General features: G+C 47.6%; 1 protein-coding gene across 2 annotated transcripts in view; it reads left to right on the forward strand.

Moving 5' to 3' along the window:
• The window catches only part of LOC115133564 (protein phosphatase 3 catalytic subunit alpha), a 151,013-nt gene that overhangs the window by 36,285 nt on the left and 99,093 nt on the right, over positions 1–15,635 (forward strand). The gene's annotated exons all lie outside the window — the stretch shown is intronic.

The raw sequence follows: 15,635 nt of genomic DNA on the forward strand, positions 1-15,635 counted from the left end.
CCATTAAGGGCTTGTACTTTGTCTTTGAACTTTGTCGCGACACCTGCTTTCTTTCCGACCATGGATGGCGCGCCGTCTGTAGCCAGGCTGACAGCGCGGGACCAGTCCACTCAACTCTGTCCAATGCAGCAACGACAGAGCCGAAAATGTCCTCGGCTGTTGTGGTGTCCATCATTGGCACCAACTCAAGAAACTCTTCAGTAACAGTCAATGTCTCATCAACTCTCGAATAAATATGGCCAGTTGGGCCACGTCTGTGATGTCAGTGCTCGTCAATTGCCACGGAAAATGCAATAAATGACTTGACTCTCTGTTTCAATTGACTGTCTAAATCTGCCTTAGTTCCGAAATCCTCTCTGCTATAGTATTCCTCGTCATAAAAAAGCTTGTCGCTTCTCGGGACATACAAGTTCAGCCGCCTTCAATGCATCGTTTAACAAAGTCACCGTGGTCTTATTTCGCTTAAATTAGGTAGCTGGCTTTTACCGCTGCTTCACTGACTTATGGATGAAAGTTGACTGCTGTTTCCTCAGACCCGCCAGCAATTATTTATCTCTTCTCAGTTGTCCTTGCAAGCCTCATATTTTTCGCTGTGATGAGTCTCGTAGTGGCGTCGAATATTATATTCCTTCAATACTTGTTGCAACACACCAAGCACGAAGGTTTTCCGTCATCTCTGTAAATAAATAGGACGTGGTCCATTTTTCTTTGAAAATTCTACACTCCTTATCTACTTTTCTCCGTTTGGATAACGACATTTTGGCTAATGAGGGTGTAGCGGAGAGGTAGAGACCAAGGTATTAACAACGTCGTAACAAGCAGCAGATGGCGCATTGATACCGTCTGCTGTTTTCAGTCTGTCTCAGGGATGCGGCTTGTCTTCTACTCTGATGGAAAGAGTGCGCCCCTTAGCGGATAATCCATGAATTGCAGCGAATTAAAAATATTAATTCCATGTCTTTTATGCATTTTTTCCACTTTCAAATTATCCTGCGGGCCTGATCGAACCTCCTTGGGGGCCGGTTCCGGCCCGCGGGCCGTATGTTTGACACCCCTGCTCTAGACTATACCCAGTTAGCAATGAGGAATCGGCCCAGAAGCGGCCCTCTCCCGGGGGGCTGGAACTGATTGAATCGGCCCGGAATCGGGAGTTGGACTCAAAATGAATGACTGCCCAGAATCGGCATCAGGCCATTTCTGTCTACCAGAATTCAGCCGACTTTGCCGGGATCTTACCAGAATCCCCCCAGATTTTGTAATTTTAAATATTACTATTATACATTTAATTTAATTTCATACATACAAATTATACCCATCCACAAAAAAAACATTTTGTGTCGGAGGAAACACAGGCATGCATGTGCCTGGTCCACCACAGGAGTCGCTACAGCGCGATGGGACAAGGACATCCTGGCCAGCCAAACCCTCCCCTAACTCTAACGACGCTGGGCCAATTGTGCGTCCCCTCATGGGTCTCCCGGTCGCGGCCGGCACGGGTCTCGAACCAGCATCTGTAGCAACACAGTTTGCACTGCAATGCAGTGTCTTAGACCGCTGCTCCACTCGGGAGGCTCCATCCACAAATCTTTAAATGCTTATCAATTGCCTTGCAGAAAGTATCAAAATACTAAAATACTACACAGTACCCTTAAAGAATTTAATTTAAATGTCAGTTGTATTTTTTGATCACAGAAACAATGAGAAAATAAATAATGAAATGTTAATTATATAATGCAGCCTGTGTAATCATCTGCCAGAGAGTAGACCCAATCAACCGAGCCCCAAGTAGTACATTTGGGCCAGATAACTCACAATGGAATCAGTCCGAGCCCCAAGTAGTACATTTGAGCCAGATAACTCACAGCGGAATCAGTCCGAGCCCCAAGTAGTACATTTGGGCCAGATAACTCACAGCGGAATCAGTCCGAGCCCCAAGTAGTACATTTGCGCCAGACAACTCACACCGGAATCAGTCCGAGCCCCAAGTAGTACATTTGGGCCAGATAACTCACACCGGAATCAGTCCGAGCCCCAAGTAGTACATTTGGGCCAGATAACTCACACCGGAATCGGCCTGAGCTCAATCCCCGAATCCTAGCCATAAGTATTACTATTACTATTTTTTGATATGTGGACTCTTTTATACAATGCACGTTTTCATTGCTTGCTAGTAAATAAATAATTTGGTCTTATAAAAACGGTTGGTTGTGTATGACTATTCATTAATTATTCAACAGCAGTCGACAAGGTTGTTCTGGCTCTGATGCCAACAGTAAAATGTGCTAATGTTGTGTCAAATGAACAATACACCAACCTATCCAACCAGGCATGGTATAATTTGATAATAAATCTTTTCTTAATTTATAGACTAATCAATGTTGCTACCATGCTATGCTGTGTGTTCATGTGTTGCTGCCATGCTATGTTGTTGTCTTAGGTCTCTCTTTATGTATTGTTGTGGTGTCTCTCTTGTCGTGGTGTTTGTGTTTTTATTTTGTTGTCCTATATTTATTTATTAATCCCAGCCCCCATCCCTGCAGGAGTCCTAATGGTAGACTGTCATTGTAAATATGAATGTGTTCTTAACTGACTTGCCTAGTTAAATAAAGATGAAATAAATGTAATTATTATTATTTACATTTTATTTTAAATACGCCGATAAATAGGCTATGGACATGTTGCGTTTATTTGTTTCTATTTTAATTATTGTCAATTCATTATCATAATATTGCATAGTTGTCTGTCTAATTTCCGGGTTGGAGCGAGCGGTCGCATCTGCACTCGGTCCGCAGGTAGTATTACATTTCATTATAGTACAACGGTTTGATTTGTCTAATCTTAGTAATTTCTTCTTAGCTAGCTACATAGCCATCTTTGTATCATAGATAATTGCGTAATTATCGTATTTCGTCGTCCTAACGCAGTCTACACTGCCCTGCAGCTAGCCAGCTAGCTAACGTCCACCGTTAGCTAGTCCACCGTCTACCGATTAGCAGCACAACTATTACACTCAACTGAACGACTTGATTAGTGTAGTGTTAGCTAGCTACATAGTTGTCTTTGCTGTCTTCGTATCCAAGATAATTGTGTAGTTTTGAGTGTGTAGTTTTAGAGTGATTATCTTAATTTACAGAGGTTAGCTAGCCAGCTATTTGTCGTCCTTAACGTAGGAGACTCTGCTAGCTAGCCAACAGCTAGCCAACGTCTACCGAACAGAACTTCTGCACTCAACAATCCGGTCGCATTTCGCTTCGCTCCACAGGTAGTATCACATTTTTCATTTCATTTCATTACAGTACAACGGCTTGATTTGCTTGATCGTAGCTAGCTACATAGCTAGCTACATAGCCGTCTTTGTATCAAAGATAATTGTGTAGTCTAGAGCGATTTCCTAGGTTATCTAGCCAGCTATTGTCGTTCTTTTAACGCAACGTAACGTAATCAACACTGCTAGCTAGCCAGCTAGCCCCGAATAGCAGCACAGTAGAAACTATCACACTCAACGGAACGACTTGATTAGTGTAGTGTCAACAACGCAGCCAATGCCAGCTAGCCTACATAGTCAACAACGCAGCCTCTGCCAGCTAGCCTACTTCAGCAGTACTGTATCATTTTAATAATTTTAGTCAATAAGATTCTTGCTACGTAAGCTTAACTTTCTGAACACTCGAGACGTGTAGTCCACTTGTCATTCCAATCTCCTTTGCATTAGCGTAGCCTCTTGTGTAGCCTGTCAACTATGTGTCTGTCTATCCCTGTTCTTTCCTCTCTGCACAGACCATACAAACGCTCCACACCGCGTGGCCGCGGCCACCCTAATCTGGTGGTCCCAGCGCGCACGACCCACGTGGAGTTCCAGGTCTCCGGTAGCCTCTGGAACTGCCGATCTGCGGCCAACAAGGCAGAGTTCATCTCAGCCTATGCCTCCCTCCAGTCCCTCGACTTCTTGGCACTGACGGAAACATGGATCACCACAGACAACACTGCTACTCCTACTGCTCTCTCTTTGTCTGCCCACGTGTTCTCGCACACCCCGAGAGCTTCTGGTCAGCGGGGTGGTGGCACCGGGATCCTCATCTCTCCCAAGTGGTCATTCTCTCTTTCTCCCCTTACCCATCTGTCTATCGCCTCCTTTGAATTCCATGCTGTCACAGTTACCAGCCCTTTCAAGCTTAACATCCTTATCATTTATCGCCCTCCAGGTTCCCTCGGTTCCCTATCAAAGCTTGATGCCTTGATAAGCTCCTTTCCTGAGGACGGCTCACCTCTCACAGTTCTGGGCGACTTTAACCTCCCCACGTCTACCTCTGACTCATTCCTCTCTGCCTCCTTCTTTCCACTCCTCTCCTCTTTTGACCTCACCCTCTCACCTTCCCCCCCTACTCACAAGGCAGGAAATACGCTCGACCTCATCTTTACTAGATGCTGTTCTTCCACTAAGCTCATTGCAACTCCCCTCCAAGTCTCCGACCACTACCTTGTATCCTTTTCCCTCTCGCTCTCATCCAACACTTCCCACACTGCCCCTACTCGGATGGTATCGCGCCGTCCCAACCTTCGCTCTCTCTCCCCCGCTACTCTCTCCTCTTCCATCCTATCATCTCTTCCCTCTGCTCAAACCTTCTCCAACCTATCTCCTGATTCTGCCTCCTCAACCCTCCTCTCCTCCCTTTCTGCATCCTTTGACTCTCTATGTCCCCTATCCTCCAGGCCGGCTCGGTCCTCCCCTCCCGCTCCGTGGCTCGACGACTCATTGCGAGCTCACAGAACAGGGCTCCGGGCAGCCGAGCGGAAATGGAGGAAAACTCGCGACATCCTTTCACTCCCTCCTCTCTACATTTTCCTCTTCTCTCTCTGCTGCTAAAGCCACTTTCTACCACTCTAAATTCCAAGCATCTGCCTCTAACCCTAGGAAGCTCTTTGCCACCTTCTCCTCCCTCCTGAATCCTCCTCCCCCTCCCCCCCTCCTCCCTCTCTGCAGATGACTTCGTCAACCATTTTGAAAAGAAGGTCGACGACATCCGATCCTCGTTTGCTAAGTCAAACGACACCGCTGGTTCTGCTCACACTGCCCTACCCTGTGCTCTGACCTCTTTCTCCCCTCTCTCTCCAGATGAAATCTCGCGTCTTGTGACGGCCGGCCGCCCAACAACCTGCCCGCTTGACCTTATCCCCTCCTCTCTTCTCCAGACCATTTCCGGAGACCTTCTCCCTTACCTCACCTCGCTCATCAACTCATCCCTGACCGCTGGCTACGTCCCTTCCGTCTTCAAGAGAGCGAGAGTTGCACCCCTTCTGAAAAAACCTACACTCGATCCCTCCGATGTCAACAACTACAGACCAGTATCCCTTCTTTCTTTTCTCTCCAAAACTCTTGAACGTGCCGTCCTTGGCCAGCTCTCCCGCTATCTCTCTCAGAATGACCTTCTTGATCCAAATCAGTCAGGTTTCAAGACTAGTCATTCAACTGAGACTGCTCTTCTCTGTATCACGGAGGCGCTCCGCACTGCTAAAGCTAACTCTCTCCCTCTGCTCTCATCCTTCTAGACCTATCGGCTGCCTTCGATACTGTGAACCATCAGATCCTCCTCTCCACCCTCTCCGAGTTGGGCATCTCCGGCGCGGCCCACGCTTGATTGCGTCCTACCTGACAGGTCGCTCCTACCAGGTGGCGTGGCGAGAATCCGTCTCCACACCGCGTGCTCTCACCACTGGTGTCCCCCAGGGCTCTGTTCTAGGCCCTCTCCTATTCTCGCTATACACCAAGTCACTTGGCTCTGTCATAACCTCACATGGTCTCTCCTATCATTGCTATGCAGACGACACACAATTAATCTTCTCCTTTCCCCCTTCTGATGACCAGGTGGCGAATCGCATCTCTGCATGTCTGGCAGACATATCAGTGTGGATGACGGATCACCACCTCAAGCTGAACCTCGGCAAGACGGAGCTGCTCTTCCTCCCGGGAAGGACTGCCCGTTCCATGATCTCGCCATCACGGTTGACAACTCCATTGTGTCCTCCTCCCAGAGCGCTAAGAACCTTGGCGTGATCCTGGACAACACCCTGTCGTTCTCAACTAACATCAAGGCGGTGGCCCGTTCCTGTAGGTTCATGCTCTACAACATCCGCAGAGTACGACCCTGCCTCACACAGGAAGCGGCGCAGGTCCTAATCCAGGCACTTGTCATCTCCCGTCTGGATTACTGCAACTCGCTGTTGGCTGGGCTCCCTGCCTGTGCCATTAAACCCCTACAACTCATCCAGAACGCCGCAGCCCGTCTGGTGTTCAACCTTCCCAAGTTCTCTCACGTCACCCCGCTCCTCCGCTCTCTCCACTGGCTTCCAGTTGAAGCTCGCATCCGCTACAAGACCATGGTGCTTGCCTACGGAGCTGTGAGGGGAACGGCACCTCAGTACCTCCAGGCTCTGATCAGGCCCTACACCCAAACAAGGGCACTGCGTTCATCCACCTCTGGCCTGCTCGCCTCCCTACCACTGAGGAAGTACAGTTCCCGCTCAGCCCAGTCAAAACTGTTCGCTGCTCTGGCCCCCAATGGTGGAACAAACTCCCTCACGACGCCAGGACAGCGGAGTCAATCACCACCTTCCGGAGACACCTGAAACCCCACCTCTTTAAGGAATACCTAGGATAGGATAAAGTAATCCCTCTCACCCCCCCTTAAAAGATTTAGATGCACTACTGTTCCACTGGATGTCATAAGGTGAATGCACCAATTTGTAAGTCGCTCTGGATAAGAGCGTCTGCTAAATGACTTAAATGTAAATGTAAATGTAGTTGTCTCTCTCCCCATTATACTTTCCTTGTCAATTCATTATCTTATAGCCTACTTTAAGGTAGGCCTAGATTTTTTTAATACGTTTTAAGGAAAGGAGAAATATTTGCTCGTCTCTGACATACGCTGGTGGCTTTGACTGACAGGTTATTTTTCGTGAATGTGCATGTGAAAGTTTCCTAAAGTACACTCTTAGAAAAAAAGTTGCTATCTAGAACCTAAAAAGGGTTCTTCGGCTGTCCCCATAGGAGAACCCTTTAAAGAACCCTTTTTGGTTCCATGTAGAACCCTTTTGGTTTCAGGTAGGACCCTTTACATAGAGGCTTCTACATGGAACCCAAAAGAGTTCTACATGGAACCAAAAAGGGTTCTGCTATGGGGACAGCTTAAGAACCCTTTTGGAAACCTTTTTTCTAAGAGTTTAGCCTGTCTGGACTCTGTCCCTTTAAAAAGAATCAAATGCTCCTGATTTAATCTTGTAAAAGACCTATTTTCAGTAAAGTCCCTTTCCCACCCAGTCCGTTATTTTCATCCAAATAATAATACAAAAAAATACGAGCATCTCATGTTTACCATGCCGTTTACACCAATTTGCTAATTTTCACATTCAAAAATAACCTGTTGACCAATATAAATTGTTATCTGGAATACTGCCACTGACAGGTCTGTGGGTTCGTTGTGAGAATTCATGAATTTCTCTCTGCCTGTTTTTTACATTCGCAATTTAGTCAATGTGATCATATCACACCAGAGCTAGGCTACACATTGCTCTCGCCATTCAAACTTCCCCGCCAGTTCATTGCCAACTCTGTAGCCTATTTATTAGCCAATCAGCAATCAAGAGGATCGATCAATGCTTCTCTCCTCGAATAGGCATAGGCCTATTAGTAAAAAGAAAAAACATTGCTCAAAATAAGTTTCAAACTATATTGCTGTTCATTCTATATGCAGTATATACAGGCTACTCGTTCAAGAGCTAGAGAAGGGGGGGAAGAGAGGCCAGTGGAGTTGCCAGCAGAGATGTGTGAATTTCTCAAAAAGGGAACAGTGAAGAAGATGAGAAATGTGCAAGTTAGAAACAAATTAATATTATATGAATGTATCATTCGTACAGCCTATATATTATTGGCCTGCTAAAGTGAATCTAGGCAACCCCAAAAGACTGAGAAAAATAAGTGGTTGAACAGATTTAGATAAAGCACTAATTCAAATGTAGTGTCAACATAACCACCCACCGCTTAACTAAAATAAATCAACAGCTGATCATTAGGCTATGGACAGGCTGATCATTAGGCTATGGACAGGCTGACCATTAGGCTATGGACAGGCTGACCATTAGGCTATGGACAGGCTGACCATTAGGCTATGGACAGGTTGCGTGCATATGTTACTATTTTGTAATGGTTGTTCATTTCATCTTCATGCAGCCTATAATGCAGTATCACGACCGTCTCTATATATCAATCTTAAAACTTTTCTCGTCAATTTATCTGATAGGTTACATTGATTTAGCATTATCCTGTAATGTAGACTATTTGATACCCTACAGAAAGGAATTAAAGCTAAGGCATGGTTTTGAATACATTTTTGGGAAAGAACAAATGTGATTTGTCTGAGTGAGATGTCCTGCAGGCGGCTTTGATTGATGGGTCCTTTAGGTGGGTGGGTGTGCGTGTAGGAGTTCAGTAACTCTCTATGTCAATTCAGAAAGTTTCCTAAAATAGGCACAGCCTGTCTGGACTGCATCTCTTTAAAAAGTTTTTTTGTCTTGCTGCAGGGTCAGCATATGTGTGAGGAATGATGACAAGTGCCAGTTTTGAGTTTCCTCTCTTATTAAATGGGGTGCAACTGAATGAATCATGAAATGCGAATTGTCCTGAAAGTGGAGGGGAAATGTTGTTTTCTTTCTTCGAAATTCCTCTCCAATTTGACATTTCTTAATTTGTATACTAGACTAATATTTAGAGGTAATATCTTAAATAATAATAATGAAATGCTACGGATAATAACAGAGTGTAATAATAGTGACGTTGCAGAGAAAAGCCACGCGTTCCTTTTGTCTGATATCCACCAATCCTACTTTAGGCCAGGATGAAACCAATTGAATCTGGATTAAAATCCACAACTAAAAAATTATAATCTGGATCAATGAAACAGGCTCCATAATCAGGTACCCCTCCAAAATAAACACAGAACACATTTTACAGCCCCACACTGTATCAAATTAACTCAAACTTCTCTTCTAAATGTTAATCAACACCATGCAGAAGCATCGGCACCCTAACTGCACCTTGTTCTTTGGCGAGTTGATGCCCTTCAGAATGTCAATGTCGGCTCTCAGAACAACCCGCCAACAACACGGGCCGCTTTGTAAAGTGGCCGTCTGGCCACAGGGGAACTCTCCAGCGGGGTTAGTGTGGCTGCGTGTTCTCCTCTACAGACAGGTGTCGTCAGCTTTCCGTAAACGCAGGCCGGTCGAGCTGACAGAATGATGAAGAGTTGCAGTGGAGGGAGACAAAGATGCTTCTTGTGTGCAGGTTTGCGTCAAGTGTGAAATCCAAACATACTCTCCCGTTTCCTTCCAGCCTGACCTTCATGTTCACCGTTAGGTCTGGCGGGAGAGGCAAGAGGACCAAAACATGCCCTTCTAGTCCTTCAGAGGGGTGTGGCCTCAATCAAGTTACCTTGTAGATTAAGGATAAACAAACTGGCCACGGACACCAATAGACATTATTAGCGTAGCAGTATATAGCTTTTTTTTTTGACTTTGGACATTTTATAGCATACTGTTGAAACATTGAAACACTTCAAATCCATTTTGAAATGGAGGGTTGGCGGATATACATGTCTCATTTGTTAACACTGGGTTCTGAGTATGTGTATCCTGCAAGTGGATCTTGCTGTAATCTGTTGTAGTAATGTGCAGCAGCATTTTCCAGATGAATGGAAGCTCCCTATCAAAGACTTCGGCAGCAATTTAGTTAAATGTGCCTCCTCCAGTAGGACCCTATCAAATCAAATGTTATTGGTCACATTCACATATTTAGCAGATGTTATTGCTGTCATGTTATGTCTTGTCCCTGTGCTTTCCCTTCTCTTCGTTTCCCCCTGCTGGTCGTATTAGGTTACTCTCTCTCTCTCTATCGTTCCGTTCCTGCTCCCAGCTGTTCCTCATTCTCCTAACGACCTCGTTTACTCTCTCACACCTGTCCCCTCTTTTGCCCTCTGATTAAGTCTCTATTTCTCTCTCTGTTTCTGCTTCTGTCCTTGTCGGATTCTTGTTTGCTTTGCCCTTGTCCCGTCCTGTCGTAATCTGCCTCTTCATCAGATGCTGCGTGTGAGCAGGTTTCTCTGTCCTCTACGGCCCGCGCCTACCCAGAGGGACCTGCAGTCTGTTGCCGCTAGCCCTGCAATTCTCCTCTACTACTAGAAGGAGGACTCTCCTGCTAAGATAGAGGATTTATGTTTTCCCTGTTTGGACATCTCCTGTAAAGATTTAGGATTTATGTTTTCCCTGTTTGGACATTAAAAGACTCTGTTTCTGTTGAATCGCTGTTGGGTCCTCACTCATCTGCATAACAGAAGAATCCGACCAAGAATGGACCCAGCGACTTCGGATCCTCTCTACTCTGCCGTCGAGATCCAGGGAGCGATGCTAGGCAGACACGAGCAGGAATTGTCTGCTGCTCGACATGCCGTTGAGACCCTGGCCGCCCAAGTCTCCGACCTCTCGAAACATATTCACAATCTCCGCCTCGATCCACCGGCTACTTCCAGGGCTTCCGAGTCTCCGGAGCCCAGAATTAATAACCCACCGTGTTACTCTGGGGAGCCCACTGAATGCCGCTCGTTCCTCACCCAGTGTGATATTGTGTTCTCTCTCCAGCCCAACACGTACTCCAGGGGTACAGCTCGTATCGCCTACGTCATATCTCTCCTTACTGGACGGGCTCGTGAGTGGGGCACGGCAATCTGGGAGGCAAGGGCTGAGTGTACTAACCAGTATCAGAACTTTAAGGAGGAGATGATACGGGTTTTTGATCGTTCAGTTTTTGGGAAAGAAGCTTCCAGGGCCCTGTCTTCCCTATGTCAAGGGAATCGATCCATAACGGACTACTCTATAGAGTTTCGCACTCTTGCTGCCTCCAGTGACTGGAACGAGCCGGCGTTGCTCGCTCGTTTTCTGGAGGGTCTCCACGCGGAGGTAAAGGATGAGATTCTCTCCCGGGAGGTTCCTTCCAGCGTGGATTCTTTGATTGAACTCGCTATTCGTATAGAACGACGGGTAGATCTTCGTCACCGAGCTCGTGGAAGAGAGCTCGCGTTATCCGTTTCCCCCTCTCCGCATCACTACCATCTTCCTCCAGTGGCTCAGGTGCTGAGCCCATGCAGCTGGGGGTATTCGCATCTCGACTAAGGAGAGGGAACGGAGAATCACCAACCGCCTCTGTCTCTATTGCGGTTCCGCTGGTCATTTTGTCATTTCATGTCCAGTAAAAGCCAGAGCTCATCAGTAAGCGGAGGGCTACTGGTGAGCGCTACTACTCAGGTCTCTCCTTCAAGATCCTGTACTACCTTGTCGGTCCATCTACGCTGGACCGGTTCGGCAGCTTCCTGCAGTGCCTTGATAGACTCTGGGGCGGAGGGCTGTTTTATGGACGAAGCCTGGGCTCGGGAACATAACATTCCTCTCAGACAGTTAGGGAGCCCACGGCCATGTTCGCCTTGGATGGTAGTCCTCTCCCCAGTATTCAGCGTGAAACGCTACCTTTAACCCTCACTGTCTCTGGTAATCATAGCGAAACCATTTCTTTTTTGATTTTTCGTTCACCTTTTACACCTGTTGTTTTGGGCCATCCCTGGCTAGTGTGTCATAATCCTTCTATTAATTGGTCAAGTAATTCTATCCTCTCCTGGAACGTCTCTTGTCATGTGAAATGTTTAATGTCTGCTATCCCTCCTGTTTCTTCTGCCCCCTCTTCACAGGAGGAGCCTGGTGATTTGACAGGGGTGCCGGAGGAATATCATGATCTGCGCACGGTCTTCAGTCGTTCCAGGGCCACCTCCCTTCCTCCTCACCGGTCGTATGATTGTAGTATAGATCTCCTTCTGGGTACCACTCCCCCCCGGGGTAGACTATACTCTCTGTCGGCTCCCGAACGTAAGGCTCTCGAAGATTATTTGTCTGTAGCTCTCGACGCCGGTACCGTAGTCCCTTCCTCCTCTCCCGCCGGAGCGGGTTTTTTTGTTAAGAAAAGGACGGGACCCTGCGCCCCTGCGTGGATTATCGAGGGCTGAATGACATAACGGTTAAGAATCATTATCCGCTTCCCTTATGTCTTCAGCCTTCGAGATCCTGCAGGGAGCCAGGTTTTTCACTAAGTTGGACCTTCGTAACGCTTACCATCTCGTGCGCATCAGGGAGGGGGACGAGTGGAAAACGGCGTTTAACACTCCGTTAGGGCATTTTGAATACCGGGTTCTGCCGTTCGGTCTCGCTAACGCTCCAGCTGTCTTTCAGGCATTAGTGAATGATGTACTGAGAGACATGCTGAACATCTTTGTTTTCGTTTACCTTGACGATATCCTGATTTTTTCACCGTCACTCCAGATTCATGTTCAGCACGTTCGACGTGTCCTCCAGCGCCTTTTAGAGAATTGTCTTTATGTGAAGGCTGAGAAGTGCGCTTTTCATGTCTCCTCCGTCACATTTCTCGGTTCTGTTATTTCCGCTGAAGGCATTCAGATGGATTCCGCTAAGGTCCAAGCTGTCAGTGATTGGCCCGTCCCTAAGTCACGTGTCGAGCTGCAGCGCTTTCTCGGTTTCGCGCATTTCTATCGTCGTTTCATTCGTAATTTCGGTCAGGTGGCAGCTCCTCTCACAGCCCTTACTTCTGTCAAGACGTGCTTTAAGTGGTCCGTTTCCGCCCAGGGAGCTTTTGATCTCCTCAAGAAGCGTTTTACATCCGCTCCTATCCTTGTTACACCTGACGTCTCTAGACAGTTCATTGTCGAGGTTGACGCGTCAGAGGTGGGCGTGGGAGCCATTCTGTCCCAGCGCTCCCATTCTGACGATAAGGTCCATCCTTGCGCGTATTTTTCTCATCGCCTGTCGCCGTCGGAACGTAACTATGATGTGGGAAACCGCAAACTGCTCGCCATCCGCTTAGCCCTAGGCGAATGGCGACAGTGGTTGGAGGGGGCGACCGTTCCTTTTGTCGTTTGGACTGACCATAAGAACCTTGAGTACATCCGTTCTGCCAAACGACTTAATGCGCGTCAGGCTCGTTGGGCGCTGTTTTTCGCTCGTTTTGAGTTCGTTATTTCTTATCGTCCGGGCTCAAAGAACACCAAGCCTGATGCTTTGTCCCGTCTCTTCAGTTCTTCAGTAGCCTCCACCGACCCCGAGGGGATTCTCCCTGAGGGGCGTGTTGTCGGGTTGACTGTCTGGGAATTGAGAGGCAGGTAAAGCAAGCACTCACTCACACTCCGTCGCCGCGCGCTTGTCCTAGGAACCTTCTTTTCGTTCCCGTTCCTACTCGTCTGGCCGTTCTTCAGTGGGCTCACTCTGCCAAGTTAGCCGGCCATCCCGGCGTTCGGGGTACGCTTGCTTCTATTCGCCAGCGTTTCTGGTGGCCCACTCAGGAGCGTGACACGCGTCGTTTCGTGGCTGCTTGTTCGGACTGCGCGCAGACTAAGTCCGGTAACTCTCCTCCTGCCGGCCGTCTCAGACCGCTTCCATTCCCTCTCGACCGTGGTCTCACATCGCCTTAGACTTTATTACCGGTCTTCCTTCGTCAGCGGGAAGACTGTTATTCTAACGGTTGTCGATAGGTTCTCTAAGGCGGCTCATTTTATTCCCCTCGCTAAGCTCCCTTCTGCTAAAGAGACGGCACAAATCATCATTGAGAATGTTTTCAGAATTCATGGCCTTCCGTCAGACGCCGTTTCGGACAGGGGTCCGCAATTCACGTCTCAATTTTGGAGGGAGTTTTGCCGTTTGATTGGGGCTTCCGTCAGTCTCTCTTCCGGTTTTCACCCCCAGTCTAACGGTCAAGCAGAACGGGCCAATCAGACGATTGGTCGCATCTTACGCAGTCTTTCTTTCGAAACCCTGCGTCTTGGGCAGAACAGCTCCCCTGGGCAGAATACGCTCACAACTCGCTTCCTTCGTCTGCGACCGGGCTATCTCCTTTTCAGAGTAGCCTCGGGTACCAGCCTCCTCTGTTCTCGTCCCAGCTCGCCGAGTCCAGCGTCCCCTCCGCTCAGGCTTTTGTCCAACGTTGTGAGCGCACCTGGAAGAGGGTCAGGTCTGCACTTTGCCGTTATAGGGCGCAGACTGTGAGAGCCGCTAATAAGCGTAGGACTAAGAGTCCTAGGTATTGTCGCGGTCAGAGAGTATGGCTCTCCACTCGTAACCTTCCCCTTATGACAGCTTCTCGCAAGTTGACCCCGCGGTTCATTGGTCCGTTCCGTATTTCTCAGGTCGTTAATCCTGTCGCAGTGCGACTTCTTCTTCCGCGACATCTTCGTCGCGTCCACCCGGTCTTCCATGTCTCCTGTGTCAAGCCTTTTCTTCGCGCCCCGTTCGTCTTCCCCCCGTCCTTGTCGAGGGCGCACCTATCTACAGGGTCCGGAAGATTATGGACATGCGTCCTCGGGCCGTGGTCATCAGTACCTAGTGGATTGGGAGGGTTACGGTCCTGAGGAAAGGAGTTGGGTTCCATCTCGGGACGTGCTGGACCGTTCGCTGATCGATGATTTCCTCCGTTGCCGCCAGGTTTCCTCTCGAGTGCGCCAGGAGGCGCTCGGTGAGTGGGGGTACTGTCATGTTATGTCTTGTCCCTGTGCTTTCCCTTCTCTTCGTTTCCCCCTGCTGGTCGTATTAGGTTACTCTCTCTCTCTCTATCATTCCGTTCCTGCTCCCAGCTGTTCCTCATTCTCCTAACGACCTCGTTTACTCTCTCACACCTGTCCCCTCTTTTGCCCTCTGATTAAGTCTCTATTTCTCTCTCTGTTTCTGCTTCTGTCCTTGTCGGATTCTTGTTTGCTTTGCCCTTGTCCCGTCCTGTCGTAATCTGCCTCTTCATCAGATGCTGCGTGTGAGCAGGTGTCTCTGTCCTCTACGGCCCGCGCCTACCCAGAGGGACCTGCAGTCTGTTGCCGCTAGCCCTGCAATTCTCCTCTACTACTAGAAGGAGGACTCTCCTGCTAAGATAGAGGATTTATGTTTTCCCTGTTTGGACATCTCCTGTAAAGATTTAGGATTTATGTTTTCCCTGTTTGGACATTAAAAGACTCTGTTTCTGTTGAATCGCTGTTGGGTCCTCACTCATCTGCATAACAATTGCGGGTGTATCGAAATGCTTGTGTTCCTAGCTCCAACAGTTCAGTAGTATCTAACAAGTAATATCTAACAGTTTCACAACATATACCCAAAATACACATACATCTAAGTAAGGAATGGATTAAGAATATATATACATACAGTGGGGCAAAAAAGTATTTAGTCAGCCACCAATTGTGCAAGTTCTCCCACTTAACAAGATGAGAGAGGCCTGTAATTTTCATCATAGGTACACTTCAACTATGACAGACAAAATTAGAAGAAAAAATCCTGAAAATCACATTGTAGGATTTTTATGAATTTATTTGCAAATTATGGTGGAAAATAAGTATTTGGTCAATAACAAAAGTTTATCTCAATACTTTGTCATTTTACCAACAAAGGGTATATAACAGAGGTCAAACGTTTTCTGTAAGTCTTCACAAGGTTTCACACACTGTTGCTGGTATTTTGGCCCATTCCTCCATGCAGATCTCCTCTAGAGCAGTGAT

Source organism: Oncorhynchus nerka, linkage group LG8 (genome assembly GCF_034236695.1).
Source record: "Oncorhynchus nerka isolate Pitt River linkage group LG8, Oner_Uvic_2.0, whole genome shotgun sequence".
Lineage (NCBI taxonomy): Eukaryota > Metazoa > Chordata > Actinopteri > Salmoniformes > Salmonidae > Oncorhynchus > Oncorhynchus nerka.